Genomic DNA, 8,245 nt, shown 5'->3' with positions numbered 1-8,245 from the left:
CTTGCCACGTGTGCCTCTCATTAGCACTAGCAGTTTCGTAATTTCTGTCCAGATTTCGAAAACAGAAACTTTCAATCTTGTTTTGATCACAACTATTTATCCCTACGTCCAATGACATTGATTCTTTTTCCAGTAGCTCACAAATTTCCTGTAGTTTTTAAAAATATATAATGTTTCTGTGTTGGGAATTTTCAAATATAAGTTAGAGCAGATTTAGTTTAAACACTGTTTTTCCTATTCCAGGAGTTTGAAAAATGATATTGAGTTGATTCTTTTTGCTACTGTTTTCTAGTGATAAAAATTTACTGTAGTAGAATTTTCAGAATTTTCCAAGTATTTTTACTAGTGTTTTCAACAGAAACAAGTTTCTGTCCTACCGACGCGCGATAAAATTCTTTTGCGTAGTCGTTTGCCAATCATTGCATGTGATGTTATTTTTACTCGTGGCATGATTGAATTGCTTATGGTGTGCTTTGTGTTTGTATTGGTAGATCATCCGGAGTGCGAAGCGTGTTACTTAGAGCCGCTCGAGCAGGACAACTATCATCAAGGCAAGTCATCTTTGATCATGTTATGTTACCTATGTTTTCAATGCATAGTAGATCACCTTCTTTGCCCTATTTGCATGCTGCCTAGGTACTTGGAAACTTTAATTCTAGTTGTAGTATCATGTGGTAGGAACACAACAACCCCGACACTTGGCCCCGGGACGACAATGTTATATTTGCTATGCTTAAGTAGACGGGTTATCGGTTGAGTGTATTCCACGAGTGATGCGAGGTTGATATAATAATCAAGACCGGACTAATACAAGATTTTCAAGACCTCGAACACAATGCAACACTGGGTGACGGACGGTTGATCGGCTCCCTGGAAAACCCAGTGGATGCCCGGGATGCTGGAGAGGCCATGTCATCCTGCGGAAAGCTTCACCCAGGCTCAAAGGGACGGACGGAGAATTCAAGACTCAAGGCTTACCTGCACAGCCACAAGTCATTATGGGCTCTGGCTTGGTTGGACAACGCGGCGACTCTGGACAGGCGGTGCTAGCAGATGTAGACGAACGGTAGGAATGGATGGGCACCGACAGGGATTCAGAGGGACCCGTTGAAAGACCATGTTTTGATCATCCGGTCTTCAAACACCCTGAAGTGCGAGGACAAATCCGGAGGCGATCAAATCTTGTGGGGAACGTGTGCAAAACTCTGCAGAGTACTCAACCTAATCGATTAGCCGTGTCCACGGTCATGGACAACTTGAGCCGAAGGCATTGAATTTCCCCTGAACTCTCGACACAACTTAATAATGATGTGGGTTTTAACAACTATTCGGGTATGAGAACTGGTTGGCGGAACCATCTCGTTAACAACAAACATGTAGTAATATTTTGCTTCCGACCCCTTTTGTTGTAGGAGAAAACTGGCTTTATGCAAAACTTAGCTCCACCGGCCAAATATGCATGTAGAGATAGTTGATTATTATTTTACCCCCCCCCCTCTCTTGATGATTTGCCAGCATATTCAATATGCTGACCTACACGGCTGCAACGTATCATGTTGCAGAGTACTTTTCCGACCTGGAGTGAGGCTACGGTTCTACGCTCAGCGACATGCCCTTGGAGTCGGATGGACTCGCCTACCTGATGCTTCCGCTTAGTCTTCGTTAGATAATCTCATGAGTTGGCCTTCAGCCACTTTATTGTACTCCTTTATTGTAATAAAGTACTCTTTATGAGATTTCGATTAATAAAGCTGTGTGATTGCACTCTTGAATATATACATTATGTACTGTGTGTGTACCAGCATGATCTTGGGATGGTACAGAAACACCAGAGGCTTGACTCGTTGAGTCGGGTCGCTACAGAAATGGTATTCAGAGCACACGCTAACCTTAGGACGTAACCTCTAGGAATGGAAAAGCCTTAGGAAGAAAACTATTTTCTCTTATAACTTCTATTTCCTCTTCTGATCATTTCTGACTTCTCTCCGATTTTCCAATGATTAGATGGCCATCTTCATCCCTATTAAGTTCACGGAGTTTTGCCAGCCCGACACCACTATGCCGTTCGGAAAAGAGCTGGTGCAGATCACCAAAGACTTGAGGATTGTTGTGCCGACTATCACAGGGAAGCCAACTTCGTCTTACCCGGAGGATTCACGCTACAGGATCGAGGTGCATATTCCCGGAAGGACATTCGAGCCGCGCACTGAGCCGATGGATTTCAAGTTCATCGCACCCAACTGGATTGTCGGAAGGGACATGGCGATTCATTGTGCACTTGGACGTATCAAGGATGAATACAAAGGCTGCCCTATTTCTCCGGACCTGTTCGTTGTATCCCGGAGAAATGAAGACGGAGACATCATCTCAAACAAGACCAATGACGCTCTCTTGTCTTATGCCCAGACCTTGGAGAAGCACATCGGAACTCTGGAGTATCAGCGATCAAGGACGCCAGGAAGATCAAGCAACTGTCACTCCGCGAGCTTGAACTTGAAGATGCAGCCCGGGAAGCCCACTATGAGCATGAGCTGGAAGTGAAGGATTTTCTGGAGCGGATCAAGAAGCTGAAGACTCGAGTTGCATACCTCGAGGAGGAACTGGACATGGGCGAGAACCTTCATCCAGAAGGAGACGTAGCCCCCGTGATCAGCAACGACGAGGACTATGAAGAAAGCTCCACCGAAGGACCCGACACTATGCTATTTTGAGGAGGACACTTAGACTAGACCACCAATTTTACTTTATCATTTTACGTTTTAGGCCGATGTTTAGGATTACCGATTTTGTATCCCCGTGTGAACCCTGTGATGATTGAATAAAATGTGGTGTGTGATACTTGTGTGTTGCATTCATATGGGTAGTGTAATTAGTCTTAGACCATTGTTCTATGCTAATCTCACCCCTCTACAAACATCAGATGCCTCCAAGACGCGCCCCTGAGTCCAACTTTCCGCCGGAACTCACCCAGTTGATCCAGCAACAAAACACCCTGATGCAGCTGATCATCCAGAACCAGAACAACAACAACCGTCCCCCACCCCAGGCAGACAACCTTACCCGTTTTCTGAGGTTGAACCCTCCAACTTTCTCCAGCAGCATTGAGCCCATTGTGGCAGATGATTGGCTTCGCAAGATGGAGCGTGAACTTATCACTGCTGGTTGTACTGAAGCTGAGAAGGTGCATTTTGCCGCGCACCAACTTGAAGGCCCTGCAGCTGCTTGGTGGGAAAACTACACCACCACTTATCCCATTGCTGGAGTCACTTGGGAGCAATTCAAGCAAGCCTTCCGCACCGCGCATGTCTCAGCTGGTGCAATGAGTCAGAAGAAGCGTGAGTTTCGCAACTTACGCCAGGGGAATCGCACTGTGGCCCAGTACGTTGATGATTTCAGCATACTCGCCCGTTATGCACCTGGAGATGTGGCCGATGATGCGGCCAAGCAGGAAAAGTTCTTGGAAGGACTGAATGATGAGCTGAGCATTTAGTTGACGGTAGCCACCTTCAACAACTACCAGGAGCTGGTTGATAAGGCCCTCATCTTGGAGGGGAAACATCAGCAGATGGAGAACCGCAAGCGGAAGTATGGGATTGGAAAGTTCAACTCCGGCACTCAGAAGAAGCCTCGCTACACCCCCTACTCAGGGAATACCGGGACTGGATCCGGTAAGTTTGGTGGACATGTTCAGCATAACCACCCTGTGCACAACCATGGAGGCCACAACCATGGAGGAAATGGGAATCACCGCAACAACAGCAACTTCAAGAATGGCGGTACTGGCACTCAGCAGAATTCAGCTCCAGCTCAGAAGGATCTGACTCACATCACTTGCTTCAAGTGTCAGAAGAAGGGACACTATGCCACTGATTGTCCCCAGAACAAGCAGGGAAATGGAAACGGCAACGGCAACGGCAACTCTGCAGCAAAGAAGCCCAATCCTTTTCCTCGAGCTCAGGTGAACCACATTGATGTGGAAGAGGTCTATGATCACCCCGATACTGTGGTTGGTAAGTTTTTGCTAAATACACATCCAGTATTGGTACTTTTTGATTCTGGTGCAACGCATTCATTCATATCAAGGGTAGTTGTGGAAAAGTATAGTTTGCCAACTAGAACCCTCAGCTAACCCATTAAGGTCAGTTCCCCAGGAGGCATGATGACAGCCGGGATAGGATGCCATGCTTTGAGTCTTAACATCGGGAACCATAATTTCCCCACCGACCTCATCGTATTAGAGTCCCTAGGATTGGATGTAATTCTAGGCATGGATTGGTTGGCCAAGTATGAAGGGAATGTCGACTGTGCCCTTAAGTCTATTTTTCTCACCACCCTCGAGCAGAAGCGGATTAAGTACGTGTCTCAGCGCCCGACCAGGAGTAAGCGAGTAAACTCTCTCACGGGAGTAGTCCAGGAGGAAGTACCGATTGTACAGGAGTACCCAGATGTATTTCCGGAAGAATTGCCGGGCATGCCACCCGATAGAGAGATTGAGTTCTTGATTGAACTATTACCCGGAACAGCCCCGATATCCAAGAGACCCTATCGGATGCCCGCAAATGACTTGATAGAAATCAAGAAGCAAATTAAAGAGTTATTGGACAAAGGGTATATTCGCCCAAGTTCTTCACCTTGGGGAGCCCCAGTGCTCTTGGTTGAAAAGAAGGACAAGTCCTTGAGAATGGTTGTCGATTATCGTGCATTGAACGATGTGACCATCAAGAACAAGTACCCCTTGCCGATGATCAATTATCTGTTTGATCAGTTAGTTGGAGCTCGCATATTCTCAAAGATCGATATTCGATCCGGGTATCATCAGTTGAAGATTCGTGAACAAGATATACCCAAAACAGCCTTCACCACTCGGTACGGCTTGTATGAGTACACGGTCATGTCATTTGGACTGACTAATGCTCCGGCATATTTTATGAATCTGATGAACAAGGTATTTATGGAATACTTGGACAAGTTTGTCGTGGTGTTCATCGATGACATACTGATATTCTCCAAGAACGAAGAGGAACACAAGGAACATCTGCGTTTAGTTCTGGAGAAGCTTCGAGAGCATAAGATATATGCAAAGTTCAGCAAATGTGAGTTTTGGTTGAAGGAAGTCGGATTTCTCGGACACGTCATCTCAGGAGAAGGCATAGCAGTGGACCCTGCCAAGGTCGCAGCAGTCACCGAATGGGTAGCACCCACGTCAGTCAAGGAGATCCGCAGTTTCCTCGGACTTGTCGGATATTACCGGAGGTTCATTGAGAATTTCTCAAAGATTGCCAAGCCCATGACAGAGTTGTTGAAGAAGGAATCCAAGTATGTTTGGACTGAGGATTGTGAAACCAGTTTTCAAGAGCTGAAGAAACGTCTTGTTACAGCCCCAGTGCTGATATTGCCGAACATTCGGAAGGATTTCCAGGTTTACTGTGACGCTTCTCGTCAAGGACTTGGAGGAGTGCTCATGCAAGAAGGCAAAGTTGTAGCCTATGCATCCAGACAGCTCAGACCTCATGAGTTGAATTATGCCACACATGACTTGGAACTAGCAGCCGTAGTGCACGCTCTCAAGACCTGGAGACATTTCCTGATCGGAAATAGTTGTGATGTTTACACTGATCACAAGAGCCTGAAATATATCTTCACGCAGAAGGAGTTGAACCTCAGACAGAGGCGATGGCTAGAGTTGATCAAGGACTACGACATGAGATTGCATTATCACCCAGGCAAGGAAAATTTTGTAGCCGATGCGTTGAGCCGCAAGAGTTATGTGAACACGCTCACAGCGGGAGGATTATGTTGGGAAACGTCGCATGGGAAACAAAAATTTTCCTACGCGCACGAAGACCTATCATGGTGATGTCCATCTACGAGAGGGGATGAGTGATCTACGTACCCTTGTAGATCGTACAGCAGAAGCGTTAGAGAACGCGGTTGATGTAGTGGAACGTCCTCACGTCCCTCGATCCGCCCCGCGAACAATCCCGCGATCAGTCCCATGATCTAGTACCGAACGGACGGCACCTCCGCGTTCAGCACACGTACAGCTTGACGATGATCTCGGCCTTCTTGATCCAGCAAGAGAGACGGAGAGGTAGAAGAGTTCTCCGGCAGCGTGACGGTGCTCCGGAGGTTGGTGATGACCTTGTCTCAGCAGGGCTCCGCCCGAGCTCCGCAGAAACGCGATCTAGAGGAAAAACTATGGAGGTATGTGGTCGGGCAGCCATGAGAAAGTCGTCTCAAATCTGCCCTAAAAGCCCCATATATATAGGAGGAGGGAGGGAGACCTTGCCTTGGGTTCCAAGGGACCCTCAAGGGGTCGGCCGAGCCAAGGGGGGGAGGACTCCCCCCCCAAACCGAGTTGGACTTGGTTTGGTGGGAGGAGTCCCCCTCCCTTCCCACTTCTTCCCTCCTTTTTTTTTCTTTTCCTTTTATTTCCTTCTCTTGGCGCATAGGCCCCCTTGGGGCTGTCCCACCAGCCCACTAAGGGCTTGTGTGTCTCCCCAAATCCTATGGGCTTCCCCGGGGTGGGTTGCCCCCCCCCCCGGTGAACTCCCGGAACCCATTCGTCATTCCCGGTAACTCCGAAAACCTTCCGGTAATCAAATGAGGTCATCCTATATATCAATCTTCGTTTCCGGACCATTCCGGAAACCCTCGCGACGTCCGTGATCTCATCCGGGACTCCGAACAACATTCGGTAACCAACCATATAACTCAAATACGCATAAAACAACGTCGAACCTTAAGTGTGCAGACCCTGCGGGTTCGAGAACTATGTAGACATGACCCGAGAGACTCCTCGGTCAATATCCAATAGCGGGACCTGGATGCCCATATTGGATCCTACATATTCTACGAAGATCTTATCGTTTGAACCTCAGTGCCAAGGATTCGTATAATCCCGTATGTCATTCCCTTTGTCCTTCGGTATGTTACTTGCCCGAGATTCGATCGTCAGTATCCGCATACCTATTTCAATCTCATTTACCGGCAAGTCTCTTTACTCGTTCCGTAATACAAGATCCCGCAACTTACACTAAGTTACATTGCCTGCAAGGCTTGTGTGTGATGTTGTATTACCGAGTGGGCCCCGAGATACCTCTCCGTCACACGGAGTGACAAATCCCAGTCCTGACCCATACTAACTCAATTAACACCTTCGGAGATACCTGTAGAGCATCTTTATAGTCACCCAGTTACGTTGCGACGTTTGATACACACAAAGAATTCCTCCGGTGTCAGTGAGTTATATGATCTCATGGTCATAGGAATAAATACTTGACACGCAGAAAACAGTAGCAACAAAATGACACGATCAACATGCTACGTCTATTAGTTTGGGTCTAGTCCATCACGTGATTCTCCCAATGACGTGATCCAGTTATCAAGCAACAACACCTTGTTCATAATCAGAAGACACTGACTATCATCGATCAACTGGCTAGCCAACTAGAGGCATGCTAGGGACGGTGTTTTGTCTATGTATCCACACATGTAAATGAGTCTTCATTCAATACAATTATAGCATGGATAATAAACTATTATCTTGATACAGGAATTATAACTATACATTTATTATTGCCTCTAGGGCATAATTCCAACAGTCTCCCACTTGCACTAGAGTCAATAATCTAGCCCTCACATCACCATGTGAATTACATTGTAATACATCTAACACCCATACAGTTCTGGTGCCGATCATGTTTTGGCCGTGGAAGAGGTTTAGTCAGCGGGTCTGCTACATTCAGATCCGTGTGCACTTTGCATATATTTACGTCCTCCTCCTCGACGTAGTCGCGGATGAGGTTGAAGCGTCGTTTGATGTGTCTGGTCTTCTTGTGAAACCTTGGTTCCTTTGCTAAGGCAATGGCACCAGTGTTGTCACAGAACAAGGTTATTGGATCCAGTGCACTTGGCACCACTCCAAGATCCGTCATGAACTGCTTCATCCAGACACCCTCCTTAGCCGCCTCCGAGGCAGCCATGTACTCCGCTTCACATGTAGAATCTGCTACGACGCTTTGCTTGGAACTGCACCAGCTTACTGCACCCCCATTAAGAATAAATACGTATCCGGTTTGTGACTTAGAGTCGTCCGGATCTGTGTCAAAGCTTGCATCGACGTAACCTTTTACGGCGAGCTCTTCGTCACCTCCATACACGAGAAACATCTCCTTAGTCCTTTTCAGGTACTTTAGGATATTCTTGACCGCTGTCCAGTGATCCACTCCTGGATTACTCTGGA

Source organism: Hordeum vulgare, chromosome 4H (assembly GCF_904849725.1).
Source record: "Hordeum vulgare subsp. vulgare chromosome 4H, MorexV3_pseudomolecules_assembly, whole genome shotgun sequence".
NCBI lineage: Eukaryota > Viridiplantae > Streptophyta > Magnoliopsida > Poales > Poaceae > Hordeum > Hordeum vulgare.
The sequence above is the reverse complement of the archived record's forward strand: the minus strand, read 5'-3'. Positions refer to the sequence as shown.